The sequence below is a fragment of the Aythya ferina genome, assembly GCF_964211825.1.
Source record: "Aythya ferina genome assembly, chromosome: 7".
Taxonomy (NCBI): domain Eukaryota; kingdom Metazoa; phylum Chordata; class Aves; order Anseriformes; family Anatidae; genus Aythya; species Aythya ferina.
In genome coordinates this window covers 20,787,306-20,801,637 of record NC_140302.1, presented here as the reverse complement: position 1 = coordinate 20,801,637, position 14,332 = coordinate 20,787,306, and the positions used below count along the sequence as shown (strand labels likewise).

Below are 14,332 nucleotides of genomic sequence, written 5' to 3'. Positions count from 1 at the left end.
TGTAACTACCACCTCATCAGCTGCACCAGCAAAACCATTCACCCTTTGCTCTGCATGGGGAAGACACAGAACATTAACTTCCAAGCCATTATCCCTATTGCTATGGTTTCTTTCTTCCATCAGGCTATAAGATATACCAAGCTATAGTGTTTCCTACCTGGTGTTGTCTTCTGGAAGGACCTTGATGCCCAAACTGTTGGACTTTCAGAGGTCCATTGTCATCTTCTTTAGGAAGGACACCAGGGCAGTGTAAAATCCCACTACACGGGTACATTCTGCAGGTGGAAATACTCTTCTCAGAAAATGAGATAGAAAGAGTTAGGAGAACTCATAGGTCTTAAGGACAAAAACCAAACAATAATCCCACCAGCAGGAGGTGAAAATGATGTTTAAGGGATAGGTGTTATTGTTGAAGTCAATCTTCTGCAGGCCTTATGTTGGCCTGGGAGTGATGGGATACTGCTGAGTGCTGCATTAGCAGCAGCTGAGAAAATAGGACTAGCAAATTCTGATTGTATGGCACACAATTATTTGCTGAATAACCGAATGACATTCATTCTCCTCTAAATCAAACCTCTCCTCTGCTGAGAAAAATAAAATGGAGTTTTCACAGGCCTTATTTCAGCATCTTAGAGGCACTGGGACTAGTTGCCCAAATTTTTACATTGGCTTATATGAAACCAAAAGTCCAAGGCATTGCTGAAGAAAACAGCAGAGAAAAAAACTGGATATTTATGAATTTTGGATATCTCAGAGATGTCCTCAAAACATTTTCCTGTTTCTTTGTAGAAAAGAAAGAAGGTAAATAAAGGCTTATACTTCCTCTAGAAAAAATCCTCAATTTACATCTTATATAAGTCAAGAGACTGGCAGGCCAATAGTCACTTGTGAGATTCTTTACAGGTGCTGTGAGATGTCAAGATATTAATTTAGGAGGAGTTTAATTAAATTCCCAGGAAGAGTATGGAAGCAGAAGGAGTGTGTCGCTGATACCACTAACTGATGGCTCGGGCCACCACAGCTGGTTAGCAATCTGCTCCACCAACAACAGACAAGGAAACATGGCCCCTGATTCCCATGTTTTCTATGATAGCTTGAACGTTAGTGGACAAGAGGTTTTAGGAAGCCTCTGGGGCTGTGCTGAGTGCAGCATAGGTGTTATTAGAGGAAGAGAGAACCAATGGAGGTGCAAGGTGTTTCTAGATAACTGCAGGGCCTAATCAGCTGGAAGAGAGTGATGGGGTGCTGCAGTCTCTGCTGACCATGAGTGGAGACTCAGCCTCTGTTTCAAAATCCATGAGCAACTTGATTAAAAACCTTGACTTAGTCAAGCTCTAGCTAGAATTACTAGGTAGAATTTTTTGTTAGAGAAAACATAGCATTTTGATATTTTCAGAGGACCGCAAATACCAAATATTATATCCTCTTATTTTCAAGATTAGTTACATAAATAACATTGCATTTTATTCTAACCAGTGAAAAATATGCTACTTCTTAAATATAAAATGTCACACAAATGCCACAGACTCTGGGCAAGTGCACTTTCAGGTGCTGTGTAGTCATAGCCTCAAGCAGCTGACTGTGGAGGCTGTGCTGGATTTCTCCTCCCCACACTTCAGTCATGATTCAGAGAGAGAGAGGGAAATGGAGAGGCAATCACATCTTACTGGTCAAGTATTAGAGCTCACATTGTGCTCTTACTGGCTCCAAGCAGACACCCAGGGCAGGCAGCAGAGCTAGATTCAGAGCCACTGTGGCACATTGGCAGCCCAAGCAGAAGGAGGCAATGTCCCCCCAAGAGCTTCTTGGAATGGCTGGAGGACAGGGAGGCTGTGGATACAACTCCTGCTAGATACTCATCACCCTGCATTATCTGGCACAGAAACCTGCGGAAATGTTGTTTCAGGAGACAAGCAGTGTTTTTGTCTAGGACTGGATTATAGCTTGAATGATAACTGCAGTTCTTAGCAAAGTGGTTTGGTCAAAGAAAATCCAATAAAAGATTTTCACTAGATGGTCCAGGTTGCCCAAAGCTAAGAAACTTAAAAACTATGAAGAGAATGGGAAGTGCATTTCCTCCATCCTGAATGGAACATTATTAACTGCTTCAGCAGTCACTTTCTGGAGTGGCTGAGGGATGTTTTTCAGACACCATTCTACTGTTTTTCCACTTCTTGTTTACAGAGTATTCTTTTAAACCCTCAAGGCACAGTTATTAAAACTATACTTACAAAAATACTCTTCCATCACACGCTTGAAGATCTGCTCAGACAGAAGGGCTACCACCTTTCATGCAAGACTGAAAACCAGAATTAATTCCTAATATTTTCCCTTTGATTTTATACTGCTCTTCTGATAAATAGATCAGTGTAATTCACAAGCATAGAAACTGTGATTTTGGTGCCACAGATATATTTGCCACAGGTTTAAAATAATCTTGAGACAGTAGTGGCCATATTTTCATCCAAGGTTTTAATTTTTGTCAGAGCAGCTTCTTGCCTTTCCTGCTCTGGGTCACAAGTTTGTGCATAGCAGCATAGGAGCCTCTGCAGCATTGTGTGCGTTTGTTTGTACTCTTCTATAGAGACAGCTCTACAAAAGTGTTTGCAATGCATTCTTTTCAGTTTATGCAACTAATCTTTGATATTACTGTGAACTTGCTGGTTTTGTGACTATGCAATAGGCTTGGTCTGATATTGCTGCTGTAGGGTGATTCCTCCTGAACTACTGCCAGTCCTGCAGGAGTGACTCTGGCCATTATGTGCAAGCATCTCTGCTAAGCTGTTGTTCTCCAACAGGCACTCCTTTTCAACACCATAAGCCTACGGAAATATTGTTTCCCCAGACAGCGTGGATTTCTCTTCACATAATGGCTCAAATTAAGTGTCTCCATCCTTCAATAAATTGGGGACGTGTGTGACGGCCTCCCAAACTGGCAAGCAGTACAAAAGGGACAAATAAAAGAACGTGGACTGGAGTCCCTGGATGCTTTCCACCATCCGGTCCTTGATGCTTGCCATGAGTTCCTTACTTCCCACGCTGTCTGCCAAGCACCAGACACGGGTTAGGGGATGGCTGGGTCAGTGAGGGCTGTGCTGTAGCTGCAGCCCGGTCTGTAAAAAAAAAAAAAAAAAACCACTTTCCTCTGCTCTAAGGAGATGCTGAAATAGTTGTGCTGCCAGCATCTGCTTCCTCTTAAGCATCTATTTTACTCCTCAGTTTGACAGATGGACCACTGATTGGGAGATGAGTGCTGAAAACCTCCGGCTAGTTTTGCTGATTTGGAAATGTAACTGAGAAATGCATTTTTATCCCTCTCTATTTTCACAGGATTTTTACTCCTTTCATTCAGCAAAGGCCAGAACTAAAAACCAGATTTTAATTTACTGTAGGAAGAAGTGGATAGAGGTGTGAAGGTTTGGCTGATCTAAAACAAATGTTTGGCTGACCTAAAACTTTTCACTCATTTCCATGATTTTGTGGGCCAGCTGAGTATTTCAAATATAATTAGCAAATATATTTTCAATGCACAGATTGCTTCTGGAGTAGGAGGATCTACTTTTGATTTTCATGCCTGGACAAAACAGCTGGATTTCCCACCCTATTCTAAAAACACTGCAAAAAGTTTGCATTTTTCTCAGATAGGCCCTTCATTTTATTGTCACATCAGGCAACAGAAGTTCTGTCACCTTGCTTACCTCCATTCCTGGGCTTCACACAATGTCTTCTCTCACACTTCCCAAATTCCCATACTTGCAAAGGCTCCATTCTCACCTTATATCCTGCCTGAAATTCACAGGCTGTATGTGCTACTGTGAGTCAGCACTAATTACACTTCATCAGTAGGAAACTCAGTGGGGATGGAGTTGAAGGTGATTCAGCAAAACACTTCATTAGCAATTTCACACTGGAAGTCATTACACCTGAGTCATCAGCTCCAGGCTGCACAATCACAGGGCATCGTGTAATAGAGAGATCCTAAAGGTTTTCCGTGGTAGCCTGAAATATGCTGTCCCATTATACTTACAGACTGCAAATCAAAGCACTATAGAAGGGCAGGATGGTACCTAAATGCTATGAGCAATTTCACATTTGCCTACCCTTTCAAACATTCTTCTCCTGATTCTCAAAAAACACAGCACTGTAGTCAGAAATCAGTTGATTTTGATGAGTCAGTGCTCATAGTATTATCCTGGCACAACTGAAGCACTAGCAATTAAACCTTATTCTCCAGTTGTTCTGTCTTTTTAATCACTGCCAGTTCTCATGTGTTTCTGGCTTATTACTTGTTCTGAAGGAGACGGAGGCAGATGGCCAAGAAGGTATCACAGAGCTGTGCTGTGCTGATGTCAGTCTAACTGCGGAGTTAAAATCTGCTGTCTGAAAAAAACAGATTGGATGTATTCAATGAATCCACTGCAGGATTACACTGCCACATCCATTAAAACAAGAGCAAAACAGCACTGGATACCAGTATTGTAAAAGGAACCAGCATTTAATTGTGTGATTAGCTTATTTAACGTTTGTTATAAATTACAGTAATTAGCCATGTAAACTAAAGTCAAAGATATTTCTTCCAAGATTTAATGACGTCTAATTACTTTTTGAAATGGTATGGCTGTGTATAGCTATTTATGCGACTGAGGGTGGAACATCACTGAACTGACACACACAGGGAAGCCTGGTTTGCTGTACCTGGGAGCCTGCAGCCCTGCCAGCATGCTGACCCTGTCTGTCCATACCTTCCCCTGCTTGTCTACCTTTCACAGCAAAGCCTACTGATTGTGCAGTATCTTGGATGGGACAAATCAGTAAAGGGCCACCATGAAACCAAGAAACTCATTTCAATTTGTGGCCTATTTAAAGAACAAAATGCTTGTCATATTTTGCCTATCAAGTATTTTACAGCAATGACATGCTGTCCTCTCAGTGCTTTATAAGGCCAAGTGGATAATCTTTCCTTATCTCCTAAATATGTTTTGTGTAATACCCTGAACAGCACTTGCAGTAGCTAATAAAGACAGTATTTTTTATGAATGTTCTAATTTTACAGAATTGCAATTCATTATTTGTTTACTTAGTATAAAGATGCTACATTCTGCAAATATTTTCTCTAATGCTGACAATATTTTGAAGGCATGTCAGAAGCAAAGCACTGAATTTTTAACATAAACTGAAGAGACAATCTGAATGCTGAACAGAGAAAGAGGAGAGAAGAATGACTGCAGTGATCATGTCACATGTGAGAACAAACAGTAGGCTTCTAAGCCTGCAGCTGAATCTCCATGATGCAATTTTTTAATTTTTTTTCCTAAGTTCAAAATTGAGACTGCTTGTGCTCTTCCTAAAGGGAAATAAAGCATTTCAAAATTACCTCCATAAAATCTACATGGTTATGGAAACCATTCAGGTCAGCCAATGTGAAAGTGTATGTCAAGCCTTGTTCCTCTCAATAACTTATTTTGCAATTTACTTAGTTGTACTTTGAAAAAATTCACTCAACGCAGCACTGCCAAATGCCTTGTTATGCTTTTATTTTTTTCCCTTTTGATTCCTTTGAAGTCTGAATTAAAACCTACATATCTCCTTTCATGATTCCCATTGCTGTTAAATACTGGATATTCCACTGGATTTCAAAAAGGGATCTGTCATTTGACCTCTGGTCCTCCCTTCATTTCCAAAAGAAAGGTGAATTCATAATAAGATTAGCATATGCCCCGATAATACTTGAGGTAGCAGCTAAAGAGATAAAGGGTATTCATAGATAACTTGTATGTACTGAGAGGAAATTGATTTTCATGGAGAAAATTGCAGAATCCCTCTCTGAAATGCAAACAGTATTTGCATATTCAGAAAAAAAAAAAGCAGCTAATTTCTTTAAAAGGATATACAGAGCTCTTAAACAGATCTTAAACAGTTCTTCTATGTAAAAAGATGTTTTATTTTGTGAGTATGTATATTTTCAGTGAGCATTTAACAATGTCTAGAAATATAGTCAACACTTATCCAAACTCTATTTATAATATCTTGTTCTAAATGTAGTCAAGATGTCACAAAAATATTTTTCCTAATTAGGAATAAAGCATAGTCGTGTTATTTTGATTTTGGTGATGCTGATGTAGCAAAATATATATTCATAAGATCACTTCACCAGGCAGTACCGTGAAGACAACTATCAAGTTTCCAAGGAGATCCCTCAACAGCCCCACACTTCATTGTTAAGCAACGTTCCAGCTTCATTTTCAATGAAGAATGCTTCCTTTCTAATTTAAAAATAGAACATCATCCGAAAGGTACATACACTTACCCAAGCTGCAGATTATTCAGGCCCTACCCTTCTCTGATGCCTCTATTACGGAGCTCGTAATAGAAAGCGTTTTATGCTCACCTCAGACACAACTTCTTTTTTTAAAAAAAAGCTTTTCCTCTTTTCTTTAGAGAGCTGATGGCAAAGGTGAACACACTCAGTATGTTCTTATAGCCTGATTTACATATGTTTTGTATTATGATTATTTTGTTTTATCTAGGGTATCCCACCTCATCTTTATCTTGAATAATTGAACAGTAAGCTTAGAAGAACATCAGGTTAGGAGGAAGAAATTTTATCTCAGGCAGATGGCTGTACTCCACTTATCTTCCCAGAGATTTTCAGGGAGGCTGAAGGGAGATAGATGTAGACTAAGTCAGCTTTGCACCTTCTGGATTTGGCTCCAGCATAAGAACTCAGGTAGGTTAGGAGCTGCTTTGAGCAGCAGAGCGGGCTGCTCTGAAGTTATGGGGCAGTTGGTGCATAGAGCACCTCGGGGACATTTCTGACCATCTAGCTTGTCCTCCAGACCTTTCCAGAGGTCAGACTGAGTCCCAGCCTTACTCAGGCCTACACAGCAGAACACAGCAGGTGAGACCATTAGGCACCATGGCTACATGAGGCTGCCAGGGAGATCACAGAAAGGAGGAAAGCAGGGGACAGGTCTTCTGCAAAGTCCCTTTATAGTACAAAAACCATGGGTGCCCAAAATATGCAAGTTCAGGCTGTGGGTTTGAAAGCTGAGGTATGAAGAGCATGAGGAGAAAGCAAAATTTAAACTTTCTGCAGGGTCAGAAGACAGATGAATTTTTAGCCTCAAATCTTCGGAAAATGATGGGCCTGAGGCCTCGCAGTCTGCCTTTTGTACTCCGGGTGCCTCTGGGATCTGACAGTCACATCGAATCTCTCACAAATGCCAGAAGAGTCTTTACAAACAACAAAGCAAAACAAAACAAAACATCACCAACAAAAAAGAGCCAAGAGAAATGACAGAAGTGTCAGTCTTAGGCATCTTTCCCTACCCCCAGACCAGCAGCTGTCTCAGTGGGAGGTTTTTCTTGCTGAACTGCACTAAAAGCACTGTCCTCAGCTTTATTTCTATGAGGAAAAGACTCCACATACCCACGTCACAGCTCAATCCCAAACTCACATTTCTAGAGCTAGGAAACATCTTTTGTGCTTAATACAACAATTTGATTTCAACCTGCAAACCATAAACAGCTAAGGAGAAAAAAGAAAAGAAAAAGAAAAAAAAGCCAATTTTCTGCACACAGAATTCCAAGTTTTCCCATGTTTCTTGAGACAACGCTGCTTGGAAGACCACAAACAGAAGGCAGAGCCAGCATTAATGGCCTAGCCTACATTTTTTCTTCACTGCAGCTAGCACAGCTACATCTAACTTATCCATGCTACATAATCTTCTCACCAACACAAGATATCACTGCATAGCTGACACGCAGACGCTGTCAGTTTAGCGGGCTCAGGCTGGGAATGAGTCATTGGTAGAGGTCACAGACCAAAAGCCTGCCAAAGCTTTTTTTTTTTTTTTTTTTTTTTTTTTTTGAAGAGATGGCAAAACATAAGTGGAGATAGCAAACATCTCTGGCAAAGCAGAATCAATTTTGAAATCAATTGTAGACACTGTGGGACCTCTAGATCTCCAATATGCTCTTTCCCCTTCTGAAAAAATGCCCTACATTTCCCCTTAGCCTCTCCATATGGAAGTCCACCCTACTATCCTTTGAACCCCAGATGCACGTTTTTGGTGTTCTGCTTTTATGCTTTTATTAATGGACTGAATTCATGTGAAGAGCAAGTGCTATGCCATACAAAAGATTTGTTCTCTTGAGACAAAAATCAAGAAATGGCCTGTGAGATAGCACTATTCAGTGAAGCACTTTTGTACAACCCTGTGTTAACTTCATTATTTCTTGAGAAACATCTCTCTGGGTAGTTCTCTTAAGAATTCATGATTCCACCCACTGGCTTGAACTTATCCCGTATAGACCAGATATATTTAGAAAAAGTCACAGTCAAAATGATACGATGCCATCATTGATTTATGTGCAGAGCAGTAACAAATGAGCAACGAAGCTAAAAAGTATTAAGAGCAGTCTAGCAGATGGGCAAAGCACCAAAATAAACATTCTGATAAAAACACAGATTCAGCAAACCACCAAGCCCAACATGTTCTCAGGGGTTTGGGTTTATTTGGGTTAACAAAGTAAATTTGCTAGGAATGTTGTTAAACTATTATAATACTAAGGCACAGAACACGACCAAGGACAGTTCAATTTAATTTGGATATCAGAATATCAGGAAGAAAATGCAGATCTCATTGTAGTTCAGTCACACTGCCCTCATCACAAAAGTTTAAAAATCTTTCCAGAAGAGCTGCCCTTTCCCACAATCTGTGTAACTAAAACTAGCTACCATAATGGTATTTGTGCACTGACAGCCCTCAGCTGCTGTTCCTCTTTGTCATTCTCTACGAAATTGCTTTCATTTCAAGAAATTTAGCTCAAACTCGTGAAAAAAAAAAGTACAGTAACGCAAGTGTATCAAATGCTCTGCTTTCTTAATGTAGTATGGCATCTTGGCAAGTAACTTCTCATTAGCATGGTTTTTGGTCAACTTGGTTCCCATTTTATGCTGCAGAATAGGAAATGTTAGATAAATAATACTGTTTTTTGGGGAACATGGCCTCATAACTGAGAAATGCTGTGCCATTACTGCTAGTGGCTTGGGTGCAGATGGTAAAACTCAGCTACTCCCTTATTCCCCATACCCTGACTTTGAAACTGCTAACATATAGACAGGGTGTAATTAGAGTCCATGTATGGTACACATTTTCAGGGGTGCTGACCAGAAAACGGGACTTGCATGGCCAGAGATCAACATCAAATTTCGAAGAACTTTAGAAAAATAATTCCTAGTACAACTTCTTTTTTTCTTTCTTTTTTTTTTTTTTTTTTTTTTTTTTTCAGCAGCTAAAAGTGCCACCAAAAATTTCCTCTGCCCTCCTGCTATGCCTATGCTTATTCCCTTTTCTTACAGATCCAGCTACAAAATGCATACATTTGTTGCTGGGTTAATTTTCAGCAGTTCAGACTGAGATAATCACAGAACAACAGTCTTAGTGGCAAAGTGCTTTCAAACCATGGACACTTCAAATACTGTTTACTTCCATAAATATGTAATTCAGTTTATGTTGCAGCAGCACCTCACGAGGATGGCTGCCCAATGTGCCAAGCCAAGAGCATGGCCCCTGCTGCAGACAGGGAAGCCCTGCTTCTGTGGCTGGACTCACACGTGCCTGTGGGATCCCAGTGCAGGGCTGAAAGGACCTACCTACATGCTTCCAGTAGTAGTAGTGTCTGGGCCTCAGCAAAGTTTCCAGCATTGGAGCTCAGACTAAATAGATGTGTAAAACTAAACAAAACAATGTGGCAGGTAACTTATAAGTAGCCTTAGGAACAAAAGCTGAAAGCTGTACAGAGGGGGTGAGTTGGTATAGCAGTTTTTTCAAATGCACGTTTGTTGGTTATGGCTGTCTCGTCCATCAATATTTTCTAGGTTAAGAGGGATTTACATAGACAGCATATCCACTAAGGTCCTGTTTATGGTGTGTCTGTTCTAAGTATTATAATCATTCCAAATTTTTTTTTTTTTTTAAAGTGTGCCTTTTCTTCATATCTTCCTCTTGAGGATTTTGAAATACAGAACTCATTTTGAATCTCCCTCTACTTGAACATATTGTTGCTTTGTGTAATTCTGGATCTTTCTGAATTTTGTGGCAGGAGACCTCCCTGTGCATAGACTGGTGAACTGGCTGAAATGTTGCATACTTAACAGTTGTTCAGGGCAGAAAATTTAAGAGCACTTCAGTTTGTTTTTCTTTCTAGTCTGTTTTAAAATGCCTTACTAAAAACACAGATAGTATGACAGCAATAGCTTCCATGCCCTTATGTACACATGACTATCTGTCAAAACAGAGAAATATGGAATTTGCTGCTGTATGTGCGTGGCATTTGCAAACTGTTCAATTCAACATTTGTACGGTAAAATTATGTTGAAACGTCACCTGTCTCATCTGTTCAACTCTGTCACCTATGTGTAAACACACTGTTTGCAGGCACGTTGGTTTTGCTACACAAAAAGCAGACCCTCCTTTAGTCTCAGTTTAACTACACATTCATAAAGCATCCTGTAATTATTTGAAAGTATATATAATTCCTGTTGTGGTGGGTAGGATTATTCCAGGTAACATGAGCATTTTAATTTCTGCAGCCAAAAAGTCAACAGCCATATTGCAAATTTGCTTAGAAGCATCTGTTACCACTGACTGTATGGTAGACATTTAGAGTTTCACAGAGCTGCAATAGAGAACATGCCCTGCTCAGCCATGTCCAGAGTGCCTGGCTCTTAATAAGTAATCCAGGATTGCTAAAATTAGCCTAGCAAATCTTTTCTGGTCTCTTTCAGCCTGGTGGATTTTTTTTTCCCTGAAAATATATTACTTTCGGCATTTTAATTCTTACACTTATCACATTAGTAATGAAAAAGTGACTGTAGATCATAGCTTTGCTTCAGGTTTTACTGGTGAAATGTGCAGATATTTTTCCCAAGATCCTTTCTTAGTACATTGATCATTATTTCTGAGGGTAGTTTGTTCCAGGATGTTTGGAAAAATTGAAAACTGTTTGCCCAATTTCCTCTAACAAAACAACTATGAAATTAGTTGTGAGATTTTCTGGAGTCATGAAAAAAGTGCATCTTTAATTACAATTCAAGCACTGTAAATAGAATTATTTGACTATAAATAAAACACCTCGTGATCAGCATGATTCCCAGTCTGGTATCGGTTACTGACCATTTCTCAAAGCCAGATGCATCGTGTGTGCTTCAGATTACCGAGATTCACTTTGTGCCATTTTCTGCAGTCAGTAGTTACTGGATCCTACAGAGAAAGTTGCTGAGCTTATCAAGTCTCAGCAATAAAATAAATTACAGCTCATCACCTTGTATTCTCTTTGCAGCCACTGAATCTAGTCCAAATTTATTTATCTGTGCGTGCTGCTGCAATACCATTCTAGACTGAATCTGACCAGAAAGAACATTGCATTCTGCTCTTTTCCTCCTCTGGCAGAGGCTTTGTGTACAGAGCTAATTCAGTCCACCCTTTGCTAACTCACTGTTTTTTTGTGTGCTGCCTTTTCCTTTTCTTGTGTTCCTTTTAAAAGATTTTTTCTCCTGTTGATAACATCCACACAATTTTCAACTGTTTCTGACGATATTAATTTCATCTTCATCCTGTTTCCATTTGATCTCTTGCAGCTTCTTTTGCCACAAGCTGCATTTCCCATGTTTCTCTCGTTTTGCTTATTAGTAAACCCTGCCAAGACTTGCTGGTGCCACTGTGCTGCACAGCTCTCTGCAAGACTACTCGCTATTACGTGGATATTAGTCAGCCCTGGAGAGAAGGGCTCCATTGTGCTATGGGTAGAGCTGAACCATGACCAAATAAATAAAGCTTCATTTTGCTTTCTTTCAAAGTTCATTCTCTTTTGCTGTTGCCTCTAGAAGAACTAAATGAGTTGAGTCTCAAGGCCATCAGAAAACATGGAGATTCCTGGATTTTTTACACGTAGACTTGTTCAGATTCTTTTCTTAAAACGGGATTAATATTGGCAAATCTCTTACGAACAGCAGGGAAAAAAAGTGCAAGTACAGAGGAAGTACATCTAAGAACCAGCTTTTACTGAGTTGACTGTATGAGGACTGACTACTGCACGGCACCTAGAGAAACAGCTAGCATTGACAATAGAATTGAAATCTCCTCTCTGGGACATCACAAAAGAAACTGTGAAGGAAAAAGCTAGCAGCTACTAAGGGAGATAAGAGACACAGGAACACTTCAGACCTGAACAAAACCCTTTTGTGTTTTGGAGATCAATTGTTGCTTTTTTAGAAGCGGCTCTTGCACCCGCTCTTGTTCAATTACTATTACTCAAGTGATTCTGGGTGCTCTAGGTTTCCCCTCTGCTCTTCTTTCATTTTATCCCTGTTACTGAATGTCATTAGAGAGGTTACCTAGGAGAATTATGTGTAAGTGGTTCTGCAAGCTTAGAGGAAGGAAATCAGGAAGATGCAATGCAGAATGCAATACCGAGCATCTCCCAAGTGCATCTAGGACTTCACTCAGTGGCAGTGATAAGACCATGCATCTGCTGTCCCTGGTCCAGGTCAGATCCTTATGTTTCAGATTCTGAACTGTACTTTTCTGTTATCACAATACTTTTCTTATCTTCTGAGTTGCCTTCTTTCCAGTAATAGCATATAAAGCAATAATTTATGTTACTCCTTGCATGCCTAGTTAAAACCTAGCAACAAGAGATGTCCTTGTAAATTGTGGGAACCAGCCCTGCACTCTAAAGAGCACGTCTCTTCCTAAACAGAGTTTCTAATTGAAGCACGTCACAGCTGACGACAAGGACTTCCCTGACAGCTGACGAAATGAGTAACATTGCAGTGCTTTGCATTAGGCCTTTACACTGACTTCCAGGAAGGTTTTCATTTCCTGATTTCCAAAGATACAGTTGCCAACACACAGACAAATCACATGCTGCTGCTTTCAGGACAGAGGAAAGAGTTTCCCCTTCCCATCAACTTCTGCTATGGAATTAAATCACAAGACAGTGCACCAGCTACAGAATTTCAATACCAAACAGCCAGCCCCAAATCCCAGTGAGCAGGCTTCCTAGTTGGCAATGGATCCTCCTTGGCATGCAGGAAACACTGAGAAAGCAAAGCCCCTGACCGTGAGGAACTGTGATCAGAAATTCATTCAAGTGCAGAGAATGGCTGGAAACAGTTATCAACCCACTATGTGTGCCTGAACAAGACTCTCATCTGTAAAATCTACCTTTTTATTTTTTTTTATGTCTGAATCAAAATATTGGGCATTTTTGGGACCCCATAAACTTTTTGTTGTTACTGCAAGTAGCATAAAAGTCCATATGGAAACCATGGATTTTTTTCAGGACTTGCAAGCTTTGCTCAGCTGTGAATTCCTGCGGGGTCTCTGCTCTCTGCTTGAGAGTAATTCACTCCTAAGCACTTACTCTCAAGTGACATGATCCTGTTCCTGCATGACCGTAATGGCCTTTGAAATCATATCTATGCCATGCAGCTATATATATAGGAACAGACACATATATACTGAGAGGAAGCACTGAAGTCTATCTACAGCTGCCTCCTGCAAAAGAAGTAATGTGATCACACAGAGTGCATCTACTTACTCAGATATGGTGTCAGAAAGATAATTCATGTCCTCTCTGCAGAAGTAAAAATAAATAAGGTTCAGGCAGAGTTCAACAACCTTAGGTTGCCTATTAGCAGTTCACAGTTTGGATGACATGCCCAAAGTTTTCCTGGGATATAAGGCCCTTCAAGCTAACAGGAAAGCAGCCAGGTGAAGGCCTAGTGCACAGATGAAGGGCACAGTGCTCACACTTCAGTGAGTCATACTTCTTTGGTCGTGACTTCAGTGGGCTTTTGTGAACCACGACTACAGCATCTTTTAGCCTTGAGTCACTGGCCTGACTATTCAAGATCTATAGATCTATGGAACCCGAGCAGGTTTATAGAATAGGCTGTTCCTGTTCATGCACTACATTATGAATTATAAAGTGCAACTGTGGGTAGACTGTCAATTAATTTCTATCTTAATCTCTCCTTTGAATAACAAGGCTCTATTAATAAGTAGTAACCATCCCTTTGCCAGATCTTGCAAGTAAAATCTACTCTTATCTCAGTCTTAGAGAGAGAAGTAACAAATGAAAACAATAAACAACTGCAAATTGCTATGAACTTCCAAATCTGACCAAATTGGGTCATTCAACTGGTGTCACCTCCTGTCTGTCTCTTTTCCATGCCTGTTTTTCTCCCATGTTACACTGTGTAGCAATGCTGACTTCAGAGCAAAAGCAAAAGTGAATTCATTGTGGACCTCCGTGGGAAGTA

At 40.2% G+C, this 14,332-nt stretch overlaps 2 long non-coding RNA genes across 2 annotated transcripts in view; both read right to left on the bottom strand.

Annotated features, from left to right (window-relative positions):
• The window catches only part of LOC311439634, a 60,547-nt gene that overhangs the window by 35,195 nt on the left and 11,020 nt on the right, over nucleotides 1-14,332 (bottom strand). The gene's annotated exons all lie outside the window — the stretch shown is intronic.
• On the bottom strand, nucleotides 1,806-3,838 carry LOC311439635. Its single transcript, XR_014694869.1, has 2 exons — nucleotides 3,699-3,838; nucleotides 1,806-3,113 (listed from the first exon to the last, which is right to left on the bottom strand). It is a non-coding gene; the product is annotated as an uncharacterized lncRNA (long non-coding RNA).